Here is a 9,935-nt window from a genome sequence, read left to right as displayed (position 1 = left end):
TTCAGTCGCATCACCCTGTAATATTTTGCTATAAATTCTCTGTCTTATGATGTTAGGCTCCACAACCACCTGATGAAGGTACAGCGCTCCAAAAGCTAGTACTATCAAATAAGCCTGTTGGACTATAACCTGATGTTGTGTGATTATTTAACTTTGTCCACCCCAGTCTAACACTGGCAACTCCAAATCTTTATTACATATTGTTTACACTAACTCACACGCAGTTCAGGTCAGTTTAGCATAATGACCCTGTTCCTCTTTTTGTGAGGTTCCCTGTGTATATTAACAGAGTTAATGGACCCCGAGATGATGAGTACATTCTCCTTATCCTCTCAGTTTAAACAGTTGAACATATCAGTTTGAAGCCAGTGGAAGAGGAGATTGTATGTTTCTGTACAATTTCAGTGCAGAAAGTTCAGCTATTAACTGTCTTCGCAAAAGTGGGGGTTGAATGCAATTCTCACTGAGCAACATTAATACAGCAAACACAATTCCGGGTTACTGTTATCAATTGGTTAAGGAACTGGGATGAAAAAAACCACATGTGGTGTGGTGCCGTGACTCAGTTTGTTCACTTGCCGACATCATAAACAACCCACCAAGATTTCACATCGTAGTTGTGCCTGTGTATTTTACCAAATGCATGGTTGTTTCAAAATCTCCCAAGTCAGTTTTGCCCGTCAGTCAACCATGCGTCCTGTTTGAGCCTCAGCCTGTTTTGGTGACCCTCGTCTGATAGGAGAAAGTGAGTACTGAAGATGCTGGAGACCAGAGCTGAAAATGTGTTGCTGGAAAAGCGCAACAGGTCAGGCAGCATGCAAGGAGCAGGAGAATCGACGTTTTGGGCATGAGCCCTTCTTCAGGAATAAGAAGGGCCTGAAGAAGGGCTCATGCCCGAAACGTCGATTCACCTGCTCCTTGGATGCTGCCTGACCTGCTGCGCTTTTCCAGCAACACGTTTTCAGTTTCGACCCTCGTCTGTTCCCTGGTTTAGTTCCTCCAGTGGATATTGTTTCTTCCGAGCTATTAATTCAATCTGGAGTTTCCTTCCTGCGTTTGACAAGAACTTCTGCTTGTACTCCTCCTTTATTACGCCTCGTTCATTTCCAGTTTGTTGGGAATAACGAGGTGGGCTAGGAGACATGGCAGGTTTGCCGGGGAATGTTGCAGTGATGGCGCAGACACCAATGCTGTTCACCCTAATTCTCTGCTGTCAACATTCATTCATTCCACAGCAACAGGAAATACTTCATTGCACTCCTGTCGTTGTGGTTCGCACTGTGAGTGCGGTTTCTTTTCTTGTGGATTATGAATTCTATTTAGAACTCGAAAGGATCATAATATTTGGAGGAAGGAATGACTCCTCACCTCAGGCATAAGTTTAGGGAACTTTATTCGGAGAATGTGAGCCTAATCCCACACATGCTACCGAGAGGGCAGAAAGCCTGTTAGCTGGTCCACTCTCAATTTGTCTCCGAATGTCAGACTTTTCAAAGAGCAGAAATGGGAAATGAGGAATATGGGCAGACCGAGAGTCCGAGAATGTGAAAGAGGGTCAGGTGCATGCACAGAGAAAGAAAGAAATATGGAGACGCAGATTGACGGAGATACTGAAAGAACCAATTCTCCAATCGACATGGCTGCTGACTTACAGAAACAAATAATAAAAAAAGGTAACTATTAAGCACAGCCTTTCACCATCTCCGAGCAACGGAAGGATTCTTACAGCCAACAAAGTCATTTTGAACTTTCAACATTGATGGTTGTAAGCTAAAGAAAGATTTTGGTAAATATCCTGACAGGGAAAACTGATAATTTTACCAAAAGTATAATACAGAAATGTCTAAGTAACCTCGCTCCGCCGATATGAAGCATTAACTCTGTTTCTCTCACTGTCGTACTAAGTTTTTCTATCAAACCTTGGTTTTGGTTCCGATTTCAAACATCTGCAATCCTTTGTTTCATATTATTCTTAACAACGTTTGAGACAAAACCAATGACCTGACGGCTTCAGCAAATCGGTCAGAAATACTGTTAGCAAGATATCTTTGCAGAACGCATCGCCCATTCCCTGACCAGGAATCACCCTTTCCCCCTCAGAAAATGCACCAACTCCTAACCGTGAGATTAAAAGGGAAAGCAACAGAAGCTGTCGCATTTATTCTCAATGAAACCACTTATGCATTTTATTTTGGTTCATTTTCGCTGCACATTAGTTTCTCGTTGTCTTCCAGGTTTTTTTAACACAATAGGAAAATACCATTCGGCCTATCGTGCAGTATGGCTCATCAGATAGCCGTCTGTTTTCGATCCAGTGTCCAGCTTTGACAGGATACTTTGTGTGTTCTGTTGTTTTCACCGTAAAATTCAGAAAAAGATTATCCCTGCGATCTTAAACGAGACAACAATGGGAGTGAGTTATATACCGTCATACTGAAGTGAAATCCCCTCGAGCAACCCATTCACATTTTCATCCATAGAGTGAGTCACAGACACACGTGCCCGGAGATGGGGGGAGGAGGGCAGAGTTTTCAGGATTATACCAGCTCCTTGTGATTCAGTACCGCTCTCCACCGACTTAAGACCAAGCCCCACCCCGCCCCCTACACCCCACCTATATACACACACACACACACACACACACACACACAGAGGTTTTTCCGACAAAAGGCAGCTTTAGGCGCAACTAAAGTCAGTTTTACAGACAATGAGAGACGTTGCGTTGAGCTGGAATTTAAAATGGACAATTGCCTCACATGCAACTTTCACATTTGAAAACACACTGATCCAAAGTCTGCAGCTCCTGAAAATCTGTCGCACATTGAGGTGCATTACTACCAAATTCGAGACCCATATCCAATCCCTGCAGTACATTGCACACAAATCAGGAAGGATTCGAACCACCAAAAGTCAGAGGCATTATCCATTACGTCACTGGCCCAACGGCAGCTGGAGGTACGACAGGTAGTCGATATGAAATGGAAACATGGACATCGGGGTAAACAGTATTCACAAGGTGAACAATCAGTAAAAATAATTATCGTCACTGTTTCACATCGGATGTCCCACTTCGTGAAACAATGTCTTTCAATAGCCAAGGCAACATATTTGCCCTCAGGTACCTGCTTCCGGGTCGCCTGAGCCTCTGCTGGAAGTTGCCATCATTTTATTCACAGTCAGTCTGCGATTTTTTTATTCACTCCAGTGAAATATCTTTTCATACCTTGCGTCATGACCTTTTCCAGTCAAGACCCTGAGCCAGTCCAGAGAGAAACCTCTGTTGATTTGAATCCCGCGATGGAGAATCAGACGAGATGAACAGCGCCTTTTAGTGGTGGAATCCCTTCAGTGCAATCTCACGCATCAAAACCTGTTCTGTACATTCCTGCATTGCACCTACTGACCAACATCAGATCACCACAGCTCCACTTTCTTTACTTTGAAACCCAAGGCGATCATATGAAGCGTTTGCAAAATTGAAGAGAGAAACGTTGTTGCCGAAGGTGGTTATGAAGGGATGGACTGGCACAAGGGTGTGTACAATTCAGGTTGCTTTGGATACTATCAGCATTACCGGGGGCCCGTGCTGAGGAGTCAAAGTTTGTATCGTCCAGAAATGGATATAGTTCCAATTCAGGGAATGAAGGTTTAATTCTCTTCATGTGAATTGTCTGACTGAAAACGCTTTCCTCGTTTCACACAGAAGACATACCGGGATCCCTCCAGAATCAGCCCAGTGATTGCTTGAACCATGTAGAAGGACAATGACAGCGGACAGATACGATAGTGACCCCTTCAAATCTCCCTCCAATCATCTCACCTTCCTGAGTTGGAAATATGTTGTGTTCCTTCAGTGTCTCTGGGTGTAAATCCAGGAACTCCCGCACTTGCACCATAATGGCTGTACCTCCGTGTGAAGGAGTTCAATGGTTCACAAGAGCAACTCATCTCCTCCATCTCTGGGGGATTTAGGGATGGACAGCGAGTCCTATTGCATTGAGTGATATCTTTATTCCAGGAATGCGTTCCTAAATGTGGTAGGTTCCAATCGGTAGTAAGTTTGGAAGTGGAGCAGGGAAGTGAAATTGACGTGAATGACAATGATGACTGGGAGGCATGAGGCAGGAAGTGAGTCTGCATCTGGTGGTGCAAGGCTCAGTGTCACTGCTAATGGTTTAGCCTTTACAGCAAACTGTTTACATTGGCTCACACACCATTCCTGGTCAATTCATGGCAATGACACTGTTCCTCTTCGTGTGAAATTCCCTCTGTGTGTATGAAAGCCGTCAATACGCCCCAAGAGGATGAAAAATGTTCCCTTTGTCCTGTCAGCTTAAACATATACAAATATCTGTTTGAAACCAATGCAAGAGAAGATTGCCCTTTTATGTGCCTTTGCATTGAAGAACGATAAATCGTGAAATGTCTGGTTTTGCAAAAGAGGTGTTTGATTGCAAATCACACTGAGTAATATTGATACAGAAATGTATTTCCGAGTTCATGTGGTCATGTGGTTAATGAACTGCACATATGGACGTTGCTTAGTTATTTAAAACCCCTCCTTGGTAAGCAGCTGACCATAGGGTCCAATCGCAGTTGCGCCCGCTTGTTGTATTGAAAGCTCGGAGGTTCACCTTTTATAAAGTATCGTGTTGCTGATGAAGCGACTCAGCATCCTGCCTGAGTTCGAGCCTGTTATGGTTTGGCAAACCCACTCCTTTTTCCTGGTTTAGTTCCAGCAGTGTATGTTGTCCTTCCTAACCAATACACCAACCTAGAGTTTCTTACTGCTGTTCCAATAGCACTCCTTCTTCTCCCCCAATTTTATTCTCCCTCCTTCATTCCAAGTTTGGTGGGAATAACGAGGTGAGGCAGGAAACACTGCAGAAAGGCCGTGGAATGTTGTGGTCATAGCACAGAAACCACGAGTGGATCATCCTCATTCTCTGCTGTCGCCATTCATTCATTTTACAGCATCATTAATGATTCCACGTTCTCCTATAGTTAGTTTATTTTCATTTGGATAAGAAATGCAACTTTAATTTCGAAAGGGTTACAATGTTTTGAGGAAGAAATGGCCCCTTGTATCACATCCAAGTGCCAGACGTATTATCCGTAAAATGTGAGCCATGTTGTGCAGTCTCCTGCCAGGTTCCAGAAAACCTCTCAGCAGCTCCATTCTCAAACTATCCCCGAACGTCTGGCTTTTCATAGGGTAGGAATGGGAAATGAGGGATATTGGCAAAAAAAGGGTCAACGAATATGAAAAGGGTGAGGTAGATACACAGAGATAGAGACAGGAAATTAGAGGCCTATCTGGACGTAGACACTGAACGAATCAGATCTCGGGTCGACATGGCGGCTAACTGGCAAAAAATAAAAGATTTTGATAACAATCCCCATTCGACAGATAAAACTGATCATTATCGCGGCATTGTGGTCTAGAAATGAAGAACTAATCTGGTTCTGTCGTTGTGTGTCATTGTCTCTGTTTCTCTCCACAGATGTTGCCAGGACTATTCAGTTTGCACGTCAATTCTTGTTTTTGGTTCAGATTTCCAACATCTGCATCTCTTGGTTTTCTGTTCAACTTTAAAACCGATGTTCTGCCAACTTTGGAAAAGTGGTCAGAAATATTCTTACCACGATGTGTGTGCAGAATAAAGCACGCATTCCTTGACCGGGAATAGAACCGGTGTCACGGCGGCGAGAGCGCCAAAGGCTGGCTACTAGACTACAAGGGAAGGCAGAAGACGCCCTTACATTTATCCAGAAAACTGAATTAGTGACTGTATGAGAGCATGAGTCAAGCAGTTCATCTGAGGATGTAAATCTTCTCATTCCTGTTGTTGACTGAATGAGCGGTAACCAAGCCTTCTGCTTGGACACTCGAATATGTGAACTGCTCCAAATCATGACTGAGGTTTTCTGGTTTTGGTTCACGCAGGTTTAGAAATGCTCGGGTCCCAATGAGGCGTTTCAGAGCCTACTTTGGGATACATTTGACAGAGATGACATCAGGTAACCAATGTTCGCTGTGACCCGAGCAAATGAGAGCTTACCTTGTCACTGAACGAGGATGCCTTCACATGTAAAGCAAATGCGATAGTTTTGGTGCAGAAAGGATCAGTGCTGGCAACTGTACCCTTAAAATGGACGGCGGGAGAAGATCTACAATTCGAATCATATTGTCGACCCAGGAGGAGAGAAACTTAGTTGAGAGTGTGGTGCTGGAAAAGCACATCCGGTCAGGCAGCATCCGAGCAGCAGGAGAACCGCCGTTTGTTTTCGGAGCGTTTCATCATCTCCAGCCCTCACTTTATCCGAGGAGAGAAACTGAACGAAGTTTGACACAGCAATTAATCGGAATGGTATTCCTTTTCAACATGGCAGCAGATGTGGGCTAGCAAATTCAAAGCCAGGTTTGCTGATGAGAACAACCAGCAGGAACGCTCCATTCCCACCAATCCACTTGTCCCAAGGGAACAAAGTCGCTCCTGCCTGGTTTGAACTAGAGATGTTTCGGGTGTGACCCAAATGGAACAACGCTGTCACAACCGAGCCACCGAGCCAGCTGCTCTTTATCTATCACTGACATTTCCGTTCCGAATAGACCAATGTTGGCCAGGGTTATTAACATGATTTAAAAAAAAAGGATATCACGTGAAAATGCTCAGGAAATACTGACAAACAAGTTGCCAGGTTTGCCGAGTTTGGAATGTAGGGCGAGGCTGAATAGGCGCGGGCAATTTTCCTTGCAGCGCTGAGACAGAGGAATGTTCATAACTGCACTCTTAAACAGGATGGCCAGCAGGGCTGTAGACATCGCCACATATTCACAGCCACAGCGCAGTGACATTTGAAAAGAAATTCACGCAGCAGTTATTTGGAATGATACTTCTATTCACCACTAGAGTAGTGATGGGCGAGTAAATGCAAAACAAGGTTTGCTGATGAGGCTGCAATAAAGCCCCATCGATCACCATCTGGAAAACTGTCGCCCTTAAAGCGGGAACAACAATATTTCTGCTCAGTTCTGAACGAGGCCATTTTCTGCAGAAACTGATGCTTCTACTCTCCAGAAATGTATCAGGGCCCGCCGACTGCATTCTTGAAAATAGTAATTATCTGTGCTGGAAACATCCACCTATATTCTGAACAAGGAAGAATGTGTATCGAATAAAACCGTACACGGCAATTAATTGGACTTGCATTCCCTTTGACGACAACGGCAGGAATGGGCAGGGACATACAGAGTAAGGTTTACTGAGCAGGTCAGAAAGCAATTACCTTCATCTATGTTGACACACAAGCCAATCGTTTTTACTGCCCGGATATTTGAAGGACCGATCCTTCCCATGGGAGGTGAAGGTGATAACTGCTCCCCCGCACAAACACAGTGGGGCCAGAGACCTGATCGAGCTGCCCCCCAGCGGTGATTGCGTTGTTCAGAACAGATTGGGTTTGCCGTGCGGGACTGAAACTCAGCGCGATCACCCAGAGACACGGTGTAACAGCCGCCAGCAGATGAGGAGGGGTTTGGGGCGGATGAAGACCCAGTCTGGGAAAAAGACTGGGTCCTAAATTCAGGGGGAATGAGTTTTACAGGGAGAAGACTGGAGAATGGGATTGAGAGCGATATTACCCATGATCGAATGGCAGAGCAGACTATGGGCTGAAAGCTCTAACCGTCATCCTATACATTCTGGTCTCTGGTCATCTGGTATCTAAGGAAATAGAAACAGAGTTAATTGCTCATTTCCAAGTTCTTCGGTCATAAATGAGCAAAGTGAGAGATGGGACAGATCTGATACAAATTTAAAGGCTGGGAACATGGTTGGAGAGGAAAATAAAATACAAGAGAATAAAGTTGGAAGTCAGAAGATAGTCAATAAAAAGGAAGACTGTACAAATCCAGAGGGAGATGGACATGCAAAAAGAAATGTCACGAGTCCCGAAGTCTTAACACTTTTCCTTTCCAAAATGCGAGCAGACCTGCTGTGATTTTCAGCAATTTCATTTGTTGGTTCCGAAACAGAAGATGGTAGTGATCTTGGACCAATCAGCTCTTCCATGCTCTGGGGATGTGAGACGTACCCGTTCACCCAGATCACTTCTGTCCCACTGTGAAACCTCACAATCCTGCCCCACCCCCACCCCTGTTACTGACAATAAACTGTCCATTCCGTGAACCCCCATGAGCACACAAGATCATTTTCCGTGTGAATTGTGAAACGTTCAGGCGAGTTCCCCTCGGTTTCCGTCAGAACGGTCTGAATCACTTCATTTTGGTTCAGGACCATTTGACATTGAGCAGTCACTGTCAGACCCCGTCCCCCCAACAAGTAGACATTCGCGTTCTGTGTCTCTGAGCACTCTGTTTGGTGGACGTTTGGAGTGGAACCTGACGTTTTGAAAGAGACACAATTCATCGTATATTCGGCCGCACTGATAAACTTGTCTCTGGCACTTCCAGGAAAGTGGAGACAGCTTTCATTCAGAATGCGGCCGAACACAGTCAGATCCACTTGTCAAAAACGACCCCTGCACTGGGTTGCAATCCTGCAAGTGGAGCAGAGGGCTGGATTTCTTTAAAGGAGTGAAAGGGCCCATCGTGAGGCTTGAACCTACGGCCCTGAGATTAAGCATCTCATGCTGTACCGACTAAAGTAGCTGGGCCTGGCTCACGATTAATTAGTGTGTCATTTCATACTGAGCATATTTCACCTGGCATTGCAATTTGCAAGGATCCAGTTCATTCCTCCCAATCACAAATGTCATCATCCACAAATTCCATTTCTCAGCTAGTATTCATTCAGAACATTATTATCTATTTAGCACTTGTCTCTGGATTTAAGATTCAATATAAATATTTTCATATTTTTATCCTCATCTTTAGGTGGCCGGAATGATTCCCAATCACTCTGGCAGACGTTAAATCAATTGGGAAATTTCCTAAGGAAACGCAATCATTCCTGTTTCGGGTGTAAGGAATCCCACCTGCTGCCGAGACAGAGTCCTCACAATCAGCACTTTCTCTATCCTTCCTGCGAACAACTTTCCCCACTTCTTATTTGCGAGACAGGAGTTTTGTTTATGAAACACTCAAAGGACAGGAACAATCTTCTGAAGCCATTCTCAATTTAAAGTAGAATTGTTGTCCCTCTCACACGGGAAGAGCCGTTCCTGGGGAAGAATTTTCCATGTGCTGTGTCCCAGGGCTGAGCAGGAAGCCGGTGTTTGAAGCTGCAGTAGCCGCTCTCTGTTGGCAGCGGGGCCTTGGAGAGATTGGGGCCACATCCAGCTGCGGACTCTGCTGAGTTCTCGTGGTTGCAGTGTCGGTACATGGTTGGTCTCAATGCTTGAACTGAAATCATTGAGGCTCGGTGCGAAGGGCAGGCTCGAACAACCAAACTTGCAGCCAAACGTGCTGACTATTTGAGACACAGAAACTTGCAGCCAAACGTTTCCACATATTCATCGTAAAGCAGTGCAGATGAGGGGGCTTCCGACAGCAAAGTGTCCCACAGTTTTCAGAGTCAGTCTGGATTAGAGGCCTGACCGGCTGCAAACGCAAATATACAGGGCCTGCTAAGTTCCTCTGCCTGCAGAAGAGCAGCTGCAATCTTGGTAGCGGTGAGATTCGAACCCACGACTCGATAGAGACTGGAGCTTAAATCCAGCGCCTTAAACGACTCGGCCACGCTACCCTACAGGCAAAGAGCGCTCAAAATTGTCATTACTAATGTTTCAGCGTCGCTTCACTTCAGCACTAACAGATCGTGCATTCAGTAACGAACGTGGTGCAATTTAGAAAGTATTTGAAAGGGTTTGCAAGGTTTGCACTATTTGGGCAATAGCACGAAGCTGAATAGGCTTCGACAGTTTTCCCTGGGGCTTCAGGGCTGAGGAATGGCCTTACAGAATTTTAAAAA

At 45.0% G+C, this 9,935-nt stretch overlaps 1 non-coding gene across 1 annotated transcript; it reads right to left on the bottom strand.

The window, feature by feature from the left end:
- Positions 1 to 9,628: 9,628 nt before the first annotated feature.
- On the bottom strand, positions 9,629 to 9,710 carry trnal-uaa (transfer RNA leucine (anticodon UAA)). Its single transcript has one exon. It is a non-coding gene; the product is annotated as a tRNA-Leu (tRNA).
- Positions 9,711 to 9,935: the final 225 nt, after the last annotated feature.

The sequence above is a fragment of the Chiloscyllium plagiosum genome, unplaced genomic scaffold, assembly GCF_037043375.1.
Source record: "Chiloscyllium plagiosum isolate Xiang-an unplaced genomic scaffold, Cpla_swu_hap1 HiC_scaffold_47, whole genome shotgun sequence".
Taxonomy (NCBI): Eukaryota; Metazoa; Chordata; class Chondrichthyes; order Orectolobiformes; family Hemiscylliidae; genus Chiloscyllium; species Chiloscyllium plagiosum.
This window is presented reverse-complemented; position numbering and strand designations above follow the sequence as displayed.